Source organism: Saccostrea echinata, unplaced genomic scaffold (genome assembly GCF_033153115.1).
Source record: "Saccostrea echinata isolate AGI-Se365-2 ecotype Australia unplaced genomic scaffold, CSIRO_AGI_Sech_v1 ptg000033l, whole genome shotgun sequence".
Classification (NCBI taxonomy): Eukaryota; Metazoa; Mollusca; class Bivalvia; order Ostreida; family Ostreidae; genus Saccostrea; species Saccostrea echinata.
In genome coordinates this window covers 10,354,352-10,366,850 of record NW_026889782.1, presented here as the reverse complement: position 1 = coordinate 10,366,850, position 12,499 = coordinate 10,354,352, and the positions used below count along the sequence as shown (strand labels likewise).

Below are 12,499 nucleotides of genomic sequence, written 5' to 3'. Positions count from 1 at the left end.
TTATTCAAAACTTCTCATTTATAAATATCACGCGTACCAAATAGTATCTTTAGTTAACTAAACATATACTTATATCTAAAGCTTCAAAGTGTTTTACTGAATATTTTAAAAATGAAAGTCATCAAAATACTGACCAGCCAGAAATCAGTAAATGTGCATGTCCTTATTTTTAATTTTCATTCTTGGCTTGTTTCTTTTAACATTTTGAAATGTTAGAAAGTTTTAATAAGTTATAATATTTAATACTCGAATACCATAGATATGTCGAATGAAATATATGGAGATAACGAAAAGTTCGAAGTAATTTGGAAGTATTCTTTGAGTATTTTACTCCTGATATCTTGAATCCTCAGATATCTCAAAATATTTTCAATGATTGAACTTTAATTTGAACCATGACAAAAGGACTCTTAATCAAATATTCATCATTCTAAAAATAAAGTCTACAGGATACAAAATTATTTGGTGCTCAACAGTGATCACATCAATAATATCTAATAGAGTTGAACATTTCCCCTTTGTTGAGGGGGTTGGGGGGATGGGCTTCCTCTTTACAATTTAGAATACTCTTACTTTGTGTCAACATTGGTTAAAATTAGATCAAAATGTGCAGCTTTCCTTTCGGCAAGTGGTGGCATCTCCATATGAGTGAAAAAATTCTCGAGAGGGACGTTAAACAACAAACAAACAAACAAACATCCAGCAACAAAAACCATTTTTGCTTCGTTTGTCACCACGGTGACAATAATAATGAATACTACAGTAATATGAGATTCCTTGATTCCAACGAGACATACTGGGGAAACGAATTCAAATTTGACATTGCAGTTCAATATCTTGAAGGGCATGTTACAGTGTATTTGCAGGAAAATTTTGGGAAAAACAGAAACAGATGAACTTAACATCAACACAGAGGGCATACAACCAACAATAGATTCAAGGCAGATTAACTTTCCAACAGCAGTGGACATTTTTGACCTACCAGCAGCAAATACCATCTGTTCACCGAAGTCAGATAATGGTCATTCTCCCGATACCCCACCGACTGCAAATCTCTCACTTTTTCTTTTTTCTGTCAACGTGACAAATCTTTTTCATCATAACAGCACATTGTAGCTTAAGAAACTATCCAGACACTTGCATTAAACAACAACGCAAAAAAACTCTACATGTAATGTGAAAGGAATGTAAAAGTGTTGACACTTTTTCCGTCATGTCAGCTCAAATATGCAGTGATCTGACGTCATGTGCTATTATGACGTCATATTCAAGTAGTTCACAAAAGTGGAAGAGTTTGATATTTTACGGACAGCCTTATTTTAGCTGCGCCCGGAACTTGGTTAGGGTCATAACATTGGATCCACATTTTACAAATAGATATATTTAAAACCTTCTTTTAAAGAACGGCAACACCATGACCAGTCATATTTATATGAAAGCACCCTAAGGAAGTAGTTTGTTCAAATCATGACTCACTGGAGTTAGCTCTAAAAAGATATGCGTTCTACTTAAGGATATGTGGGAATAAGAATCTTCAGATGAAGAACGGAAAGGTCTTTGTTACTCATGTGAGCGTTGTGACCCTTGGCCATCTTGTTACTCTTTTTCTGTAAGATATCGTTTAATACTTCGAACTTATTCCCTCCTCCCATTTGTGGAATCCTTGCATCGCATACATATTATACAAGCGATCGAATTTCAGGGTTGGGGGTATGCTTTTTAAACAATGGAATGCATGTGCCTGAGATTTCAGTGGCACGGAAAATTAAATTTATTTAGACGAACTCAATATACATGTAACGTTATTTACATGTTTCTTAATTCAAAAAAACTTCATTTATAAAGCAGAAACCAGGAATATTGTTTAATTTTAATCCGCTTACAATTAATACACTGAGTATGACATCTTGTGTACAAAAAGTCATACAAACCGTAGAAATTCAACATCTAGTATGCTTTATATGCTTTACTAGAGAATTTCTAATTTGAGTTCACTTAAAATATATGACTTCAACTATTTAAAACAATATATTTTATTCTAATACCACGTCAAGTCCTTTGTCCAAAGAATAAAATTATTAATAAATAGTGTTATATTTATTTTAAAGGAATTTTTATTCATAGACTGATGCCCTTTTCTTTAAAATTCGGGTTGCTTATTGAAGAAAAGTTTTAACAACAAATGGTTATATTCAAGAACACTTTCTATAGCATCAAACGAAACAGAGGCCCCAATATACCACGTGTTATACATCCCTTGCATGTCCAATACATCCCACACTGCACCACCGGTTATAGCTTCCGATGGAAAATTCGGAAAATAATATCCCCATTTCACCTGTTGCACAACATGAGGATTGGCTTTGTTGAAATCTCTAAGGTGTTGAAAAAGTTTTCTTTGAATATCAGCGTCTACATACTTGTTCCAGGGACTTCCCTTTCCTAATTGGAGATAGACGCTTGTTTCGTAAACGCTGCCATCTTTATCGGTGTTTTCTCTGCTTCCTAGCTGATAGTCACGTCCGGTCACATTATTTACAGCTTGATGTGGGATTATCATTCGATAAACTGAATATTCCACATTTTGAAAATCATACGGAAAAATTTCAAGTGGAGAAAGGGCCCTTCTACCAGGAGAAATGGAGTTAACAATTGTTTTCAGAATATATAAATGTCGCAGATGTTTGAAAATTCTCAACTCCTGCTGATTAAAATCCATAATGCCAAATAATGAGTTCATCGATGGGGTGAGAATTAAAAAGTCAAATTTATCCATTAATACCTCAAGATAATTTTTATTCCTGTAAAATATTTGAACAGCTTTTCCTCTTCGAATATGCTTAATGTCGACATTTAACCGAATTTCAACATCAATTCGTTCAGCAATGTTACGACATAAGTTTTGCCAGCCCCCAATCAGGCGATAGGCTCCCCTTTCAGGTTTGAAGAAGGAATTAATCACAACTGGAGGTAAAAATGTGAGGCCGTAAAAAGCTGATGTCTCATTCAGAAAACCATATCCATTTAAGGTTAATGCAATAAAGAAAAGTGGCTGTAGATCTGTAAGGTTATATCTCAAAAGGAAGTCATCCACCGTCCCACGAATCTAAAAGAAAAGGAAAGACAAAACAATCAAACAATCACATTTATCATGGATTTACGGCGCCTGGTTGGCGACTGGATAGAACGTTGTTCCGGAATCACAGAGTCGCGGGTTCGAACCCAAGTGCATAACGTGGAGATCGGTCCTTCGGATAATACCAGGCACCTGGCTCCGGGGCCATAAAACCTAGATGAGCTCACTTTTGATCTCAGTCTCACTTTTCCTCTATCAATTCCTTTTGTAAAAGTGAGACTAAGATCAAAAGTAAAGCTCGTCTAAGTTTTATGGCCCCGGAGTCTGATCCAACCTTTGATGTTTGTTCTACTCCCGTTTTGTATTGTTCTAATGACCCTTCAGCTTCATTAATGTTCGTTATCTCATATTTGATCGTATATACTGGGGACCTGTGTCGCAGTAGGTGTTGGTACTAAAGAGATCCCTGCTTCAGGACCTCAAGCGCTGAAAACAGGTCTAAATTTTCAGCCCTCCACCAGCAAGTGGTGATGTCTCAATATGAGTGTAAATTTTCAAGAGGGACACTTAACAAGTAACAAACAACATAAAAATGATTAACGTTTGTTATACGATAGAAGCTTATTGAAACTTTCATGCTCATTTTTTGATATACCAGCTACTGGGTTACAAAGAGAGATGTGTCTATGAGATTTCTATGTTATCCTTAACGAAAAAATACTATAGTAAACTATAGGTAACTATAGTTTACTATAGTTAACTTTAGTAAATCAAAATTTCAAAGTTTTTACTATGATAGTGAATCAAAGTTCAAAAGTTTTAACTATAGTTTATCAAAGTTCAAAAGTTTTAACTATAGTTTATCAAAGTTCAAAAGTTTCGTTATAGTAATTCAAAGTTCAAAAGTTTTCATTATAGTAAATCAAAGTTCCGAAGTTTTTCCTATAGTCAATTAAAGTTTCAAAGTTTGCACTACATCATATCAACGTTTCAAAGACTTCACAATAAATTAACAACTTATTAAAATATCTTAATAATTCTTTGCTCATTATGCCATAATGGGGGGTGGGGGGGTGGGGGGGTGGGGGTGAAATCAGATTTTCAAAGTTTTTACTATAGTTAATCAAAGTAAGTTCCAAAGTATCACTATAGTAAATCAAAGTTCCAAAGTTTTCACTATAGTAAATCAAAGTTCCAAAGTTTTCACATTGATACTTTAGTTAACTATAGTAAACAATAGTTTACTATAGTAATTTTTTGTTAGGGGTAGTTTAAACATATGTTACTACCTAAACACACGGGTACGATACAAAATTTTTTAAAAGTCCCCGTTGATTTATCCACTGTTAAATATCATCAATTCCATCTGATTATAAAGAAGAATAAGAAGTGTAACGTTTGACAAACTATTCGCCATTAAACGAATCCCTGCTTTCTACTATTAGACCTGTGTTCGTATGCATAAAAATTCTTAAGTCCTTAAGCATATACTTAAGTACTGTTTTTCTGCCTAGTAGATTGGAACTTTACTTAGCATATTGCTTAGCATGTTGCATAAAACTTCTCAACTCTTAAGTAGATGCTAAGCATATGCTTAAAGTAAAACATGGTCTTTACTTTTCTTTAGTTCTTAAGCATATTGTTTAAGAGATTTCAAAGAGGTAGAGGAACAAGTATAATTAAAGGAAATTTACCAAAAATGAAATAAAAATATGAAGAGGTAATTAAATCAATGAAATCAATTACAATCTGCATTTATCTGCTTTATTATATGGCATTCATATTACATATAATTCATACAATCATTCAATCAGCATCCCAATCGTGGATTAATTAAGTAACGTGAGAGAGAGATTTAATGACTTTGTATTCAGAAAAAGCGCCAAATATTACACGAGATTATATACACAAATTCGAAACGAAACCTAAATTCATGGTGGAAAAAGTGTTTACCATGTCCTCTAATTCTATGAAAAATAATTTTAATTTCAAAATTTAATTTGATTGGCTCCCCCTCTCAATTATGCCAATTTTCTCCACATCCTCCATAGTTTTTTCTTTGTTTTCTCTCTCTCTCTCTCTCCTCTCTCTCTCTCTCTCTCTCTCTCTCTCTCTCTCTCTTGTCTGAGTAGATGATAATATAAACATGTCACCGATATCAAACAAAATATTTTGATCAATTAAATCGATCAAAATGTAAAAAAAAAAAATAGTTATAGCAGGAAGGTGAGTTATTAAATAAATATGAATGATATTTTTCATAATATCATTTCTTTGCTAAGCATGTTGCTTAGAAGTTTTATGCCACGGAAATTAAGCCTGTAACTCAGCTAAGAATATGCTTTAGAAATTTAAACATATACCTAAGAGAATTCTTAGAATTTTTATGCATACGAATCCTGAACCTGAGATGGAAGGATAAAAAAAATACGATGCAAGGGCTGCTTACTCCTGCTAAGCACCTGCCTTGTTCCAAATTTTAGAGATTTTTGGAGATCAATCACTGTTGTTTTAATTTTTTTAATTATCAAATTCCTGAAATATTCATTACACACAGCATCAAGTGAATACACTAATATTGAAAACATATCAATTTTCTTGGCTAAGACACTAAGGATAAAAAAAAATTGCCTTGGCACTCTACATTTTAAATATGACAATATTTTATTACTTCTATATGAACAATGCATTCCCTTTTCTATCAGGATAAATACTAATTATAATAAATTTACCTACCCTATATAGAACTTCTGGAGATGGCCTTGGCATTATTTCTCCTTTGAACGTTCCAAAGAAACACCTATAAAGAGCATTGTAACGCTCTGACGCCTGAATCAATCTCGGTATTGAAACCTGTGCTGCTTCTAGGCTGGAGGTGAATTCTACAAAACGCGGAATGGGAATTAGGGAAAAAACTCATTGACATTGCAACTTTTTTGCACTTAATCATTGTAGGTTCCTCGATTTGAAAGATCTTGTATTAATACATGATTTTTTCGATTTGTTGGGCCATTATTTACACACTGAATTGTTTATGGATTTCCCCGCTTGCTCGATCATGACATGGAGCACGCGGCGGTAGTGACAGGCTAACAGGTGTGTTCATTCCTCCATGACATCTGATGACTTCTACTGTTTACACTGAATCGTGCTTACTCTGCTACAAATCTGCATTGCCTCAAAAGTCTTTTGAGCTTCATTACTGTTTGTTTTATCTGTGTTTTATCCTAACCTATGAACCTATCCTCAATAGATGCTGGAAGTACATGGGTCGTAGCACAGATTCGAAAAAGCAAATAGAAGATTGATTGATTGATTGATTGGATGTTGTTTTACGTCCCATTCGAGGATTTTTCACTCATAGAGACGTCACCATATACCGGTGAAGGGCTTCAAATTTTGAGCTTTACTCGGCACTCAGCGCCATTGAGCAGTGAGGGATCTTTACAGTTCAAACGCCTGCCTTGACAAGGGGCCTCCGTTTTTAAGGTCTCATCCGAAGGACCCGCAACTTTCGCTTCAAAGTGCCGAGCGCATGGCGAAGGATGAGTTACTACCCATTTTTTATCGACTTAGGTCAGTCGCGGCCGAGATTCGAACTCAAGACCTCACGATTACGGAGCGAGCGCTCTACCGACTGAGCTACCGTGAACGGTACAAATAGAATAAATTTCCTGCAGTAGATTGGAGACAATGTAGAACATGTTAGTAATAGTTACAGGATGACACGAGATGATGCATACAAAATATCGTTGAGTTATTGCACGCGAGGATGGCGTTAGCCTCCGAGTTTTGCAATAACGAAACGATATTTTGTATGCATCATCGAGCTGTCAATCATGTAACAGATTTATCCCTTGACCCTTCATTTGACCTTTCCCCATATTTGGTATTGTCTTTGCATCAACTAATAAATACTCTGACACAGAACCACGTGATAGTCTTAACGTGAAGGGTTTTGGTATCCAAGTAACGATTTTCCAAATTTGGTAATTTTCGTAGTACTGTACCACGTGACCAATTTTTGAGATAATCAATTCAATGGTTGTATGATTTGACGTAGATGGCAGAAGGAGTTCAGAATAACGAATTGGAATTAAACGCCGTTTTTCAGCAAGCCTACGACGAGGATGATTTTCAGTTGAGTCAGGCAGTTCAGATGTACGAACTAAGTCAATCTGATTTAAATGGCCAGGACTTTGGGAATTTCGATATACAGACGTGGTGTTTGGAAGCGTTTCCGGAATTAAAACGGGAAAATTTTACGCAATGGACTGAGAATACTACTACTAGATTCGGGAAACCTGTCTCGGCTACTGAAATAAGTGCACTTCAAAAAAATCAAGAAAGTAAAAACACGCGCCGTAACACTTCATGGGCAGTTACAGTGTTCAACGACTGGAAATCTCAGCGTAACCAACAGCAACTTGATTTTATAATCATTCCCCAAATCCTCACAAGTACATACCAAGAACTTACGTATGCTTTATCATGTTTTGTGATTGAAGCCAGGCGTGCAGATGGTTCCCCCTACCCCCGAGAACTTTATATCAAATCTGTTCCAGTATTCTGCGGTACATGAGAGAGGAAGGTGTTCATGATATGAACTTTTTAGATGTCAAAGATGCCCGTTTCCACGACTTCAGGAAAACTCTAGACGCGCGAATGAAGGAGCTAGTGTCTATAAAGCAAGTGGATCCGTTAACGTTGGAACAAGAAGACGCCCTGCGGGAGAAAAAATTACTGGGATCGCATACTTCAAAGAGTTACATTAACACTGTATTTTATTACAACTGCAAACTTTTTGGACTCCGTGGACTAGATGAACACCGAAAATTAGAGGTATGTCAAATCAAATGTGGCGATTCTGATGGCAAGGCATACATTGAATTTTGTGGGCGCACGTCAAAGAATTTCTCCGGAGGATTACACCAGAGAAACATTCTTGCCAAGACGATACCCCTTTACTCAGAATCCGGTACACTCCGCAGTTTGTTTGATGCTTATTCGTCCTACATTTCTCTGGTGGGGGAAGGATCATTCTATAGACGACCACTCCCGGGACCCGACCCGCGTTTCGGAATCCAGCCTATATGGGTCAACAAGTTGGGTACCATTATCAAGACCATGTGTGCCGAGGCAGGGTTTGTGGGGAACTTTTCAAATCACTCGGGGAAACGGACCTGTGCAGCGACATTGTTTCAGTCCGATAAACCAAGATTTAGTTAAATTGTCTTTAAAAAAGGAAAAATATTTTATGTCTGATGACGTAAAAGTATGCTAGTTATATCGTGTACGTGACTTGAATTAATAATTTCAATGTTCATTTACACTATAGGTTTTGAAGAGCAACAGATCATGGAGAGAACGGGGTACCGTAGTTCCGCAGTTAGAACCTACAAAAGGCAATCGGAGCAACAACTCCTTGAAGTGAGTCGAGCACTGGAGCCACCCCAAAAATCCATGAAACAGTGTGACTACGTGGAGAAGGAAAAATGCCATTATTCCAAAACCGGAGGATGACGGGAAGGAAAATTCTACTATTCTACTTAAACACCCTGAACAGGATGTGCGAATTCCTATGGGAGATAAAGTTATCCGCTTCGAGAATTGCTCCGTGTCAATGTCTTTTTTGTAAACAGTGATTTCAAACATTTGTGTGGAGAAGGAGAATTCCATTATTCCAAAACTGGAGGATGCCGGGGAGGAAAATTTCAATATTCTACCTAAACAGCTTGCACAGGATGTGCGAATTTATATAGGAGATAACGTTATCCGCTTCGAGAATTGCTCCGTGTCAATTTATTTTTTGTCAGTTTGTAATTTGTGCTTTGATTTAAACTATGTTTTCTGCTCCAGAGGAGCGGGAAATTGTCAATATTTTAGAAATGTCATCAGTTGTGTGAAATTTGCTATGTTTTGTGCTTTTTTCTTGTTTTAGTTAGTTCATTAAAATTTAGAAACGAATTTTTGTCTCATTTGCATAGCTCCTCCTACACCCTGTATCTAACAGTTGGATATCACTAGCCTTATACCACACATGTGATATTTAATATATCACCACACTTACGTTGATATGAGATATACATCCTTGTAAAGATCAAAGGAAAATCTGTCGGTCATGGGATAATATCTCATATTCTTGGTCACTCCACAGAACATGTAATAGAGAAATGACAGATCTAGACGAAATGGAATGACGTTCTCGGTAATGATTTCGCATTAAGGGTTTGCAATGAAAAAAGTCATGGGATCAGACCTCGCCTTATTTTAGCCCATTATAGGTAGCTGGACGAATACTGACACAAATTGGAGAGATCGTGGGCTTTTAAGCATGCAGAATATTGCATGTTTCTTATAACCATTTGATCTATTAAATTAGAATGACAAAGTAATCAACCTTTCTCGGGATATAAAATTAGGTAAAGATAAACTTAATGTTGAGTATTATTCTGTTCTTGAATTATGATAAAAGAAATGTATTAATGGGAATAAGTCACTAATAGAACTTGTCCTGAATAAAACAAAAACAAATGACCTTTAGACGCAAGGTTTTGTCCAATTTCAAAGCAAAAGGAAAGTCTTTGGAAAAGAAGTGTTCACATTAATATTTTCAGTTTTAGTATAAACATATACTGCATAGACGCATTTATAAAGATATACACTTCTAGTAGGTTTCCTGTGCGGTGCAGTGGTTAGAATATTTGCTCCAGAGTCGCAGAAGTTAATTCTTATGTAGCGGTTTCAAATCCGAGTGTGAGACGTGGCGAACAGGCAAGTGGCGGCTTCTACATATGAGTAATAACTCTCTAAAATGACATTAAACAAAAGAAGAAAACCCCAAATAAACAATAACATTAGGCAATAGTATTTCGGTGATTTGAATAATACAAATAATATTACTCTTCCCAACTAAAATCCCATTCTGCATACAAACCGGCAGCCCAAGTTACACAGTGGTTATAGCGTTTTCTTTTCAGTCGCGGGGTTAGGAGATGATACTAAGTGCTGATATTCACCGGCAAGTGGTACGTGTATTTCAAACTCGATTAAGTAAAAAAAAAAATTCAATGGGACGCTGATATAAATAAAATTAACAAACAAATTATCAAACAAACTGAAATTTGTTCCAAGATTTGATCTTACCTTTTCTATTAAGCCATGTGTAGCTTGGGATTTCTGGTCGTATTTCAAACCCGGTATTAAACTTTTCTAGTATAATTCCACAGTTTTATCATAGCTTTCTGTTAGTCCAACAGCTCCAAGATTGTGCCAAACATTCCGATAAAATCTGGAGGCAGTTTTCCCGTGGGTACCATCATATTTGACCTTTTGACCTTGACCTTGGAGTTTGACCCACTTTTGCAAAATTTTATGAGACATTAACCTTGGTCATAACTTCTGAACAGTTGGTGCTTGGGGTTTCAAACTTCACATGTGTATTCTTTGTGACAAGGCCTTCCTTTGGATACCAACAACTTTGACCTTTTGACCTTGACCTTGGAGTTTGACCTACTTTTGAAAAACTTTAACCTTGGCCATAACTTTTGAATGGTTGGTGCTAGGGCTTTCATACTTCACCTATGTAATCGTGACAAGACCTTCCTTTGGATACCAACCACTTTGACCTTGACCTTGACGTTTTACTTACTTTTAAAAAACTTTAACCTTGGCCATATCTTTTGAACAATTGCAGCTAGGTCTTTCAAATTTCACAGGTATATTCCTCGAGACAAGAGCTTTCTTTGGCTACCAACATTTTTTTTTATCTCTTTTGCCTGGATTTTGACTTGCATGAGAAACTTTAACCTTCACCATACTGGGGCATCAGTGTTTCACAAACACATCTTGTTTTTGTTTTTTTTTCCTGAGACGTTCTAAATTCCTTTAAGCGATTCGGAAGGTTTCAGAAAAAAACAAGAAGAATAGGCCTGGCAGTTAGTTTATTTGATTTTATTATAATTTGATTAAAGAAATTTTAACATACCGATGTCTGTCTGTGTAAACGGTGAGCATATTGAGAGTTCAGAATTCAGAAAGAACATTGATTTTGTACTTAGCATTTCTGTAAAATTGCATTAAGATTGTTCCTTTATACGCTTGAACATTCGGCGACGAAATTAGAAAAAAAATGTTGAGCACTAACAAGATTTTGCAAACATTTTTCCGGTGAATGGGTTCAAATTTAGATATGATATCGATGACGACCCTTAGGGTCACAAGAAGTGAGGGATCTCTGTCGTTCCAAGGCATGTTGTTAAATGGACATCGGTTTCACATCAGAAAGATTCGCAATTTTTCCTTCAAAGTGTCAACTACTTGGTGAAGTAACGGTTATGCCTTAGTCTAATCGAGCTCAAAGATCCATTGAAATAGTTCAAATTGGTAGCAGAGCAAACACGGAAATCTAAGAACATCAGGATCGTATGCCAAGGAGTAAGCAAGCTTTATTGACGTGATACACTTTCCCTGTTTTCCTTGTCATGATCGGGCGAACGGAAAAATCCGTAGATAGTTAAATGTGTAAATAATTACTTAACAGTAGGTCTGAAGAACGTCAGTAAACATTAAATGATAGACGGACATAATTCTTAATGAAATGTAGAAAGCCCTGAGCCCCATACACCATGGGCAGTCCATTACCTACTGTAACATGTCTTTGAGAACGTCTGTTTCACGATTTATTATAACGAAATCGTAATAAAAAATATGCGTTTTAGGCACTAAGTTCATGGATGATTTTTTTTTCGGTAAAATGCTTTGTCGAGGAAATTAGAGCTAACTTCATAGCATTTTTATTAAGTGTCAGATTTTTTTTTTCTGATTGATGTTCACTAGACCGCAGCAGATATTTGATATTATGCATTATTAAAATACCATATTTTCATATGAGAAGAAAAAATAACCTCTTAACATTTTTTTTCTCTTTACAAAAACGTTTACCTTATTAACGCACGTCAATGGGTCCTGGTCCGTAAAGTGTCCACTGGGACTATATCCAAAACTGTACTTTAGTACGAAATAGAAGCAAATAACATAAATCACTGACGTCATATTAGTAGGATTTCAAAACGTTTTCTGATGATGCGTAATTTGTTTATATGTGTTACACTATATACAACCGATGAAAAATCCTTCTAAACCTAATTCATCTGTCAGATTTGATCGGCCAGTACAACGACAACAAAAAATGACATTTATGATCAAATGTATAGCAAAGGTATGTCAGTAAGTTCTTGTTCAGTAGGGTAAACTGATCTGGAGTCTGACACGATCTATAGAGTCGGACAATTTTCAAAGGCGTAGCTTCCATTGAAGCATGGAAGCACATGCTTCCACATTGTTCGGTGGAGAAAAATGAATTCATAAAAAGATAAAATGCTTTTCACAAATAGATTTAAAACACTCTCCGAAGAAAATACT

At 35.9% G+C, this 12,499-nt stretch overlaps 1 pseudogene; it reads right to left on the bottom strand.

Moving 5' to 3' along the window:
* Positions 1-2,140: 2,140 nt before the first annotated feature.
* LOC133198106 (uncharacterized) lies at positions 2,141-12,130 on the bottom strand (annotated as a pseudogene).
* Between the last annotated feature and the right edge of the window lie 369 nt (positions 12,131-12,499).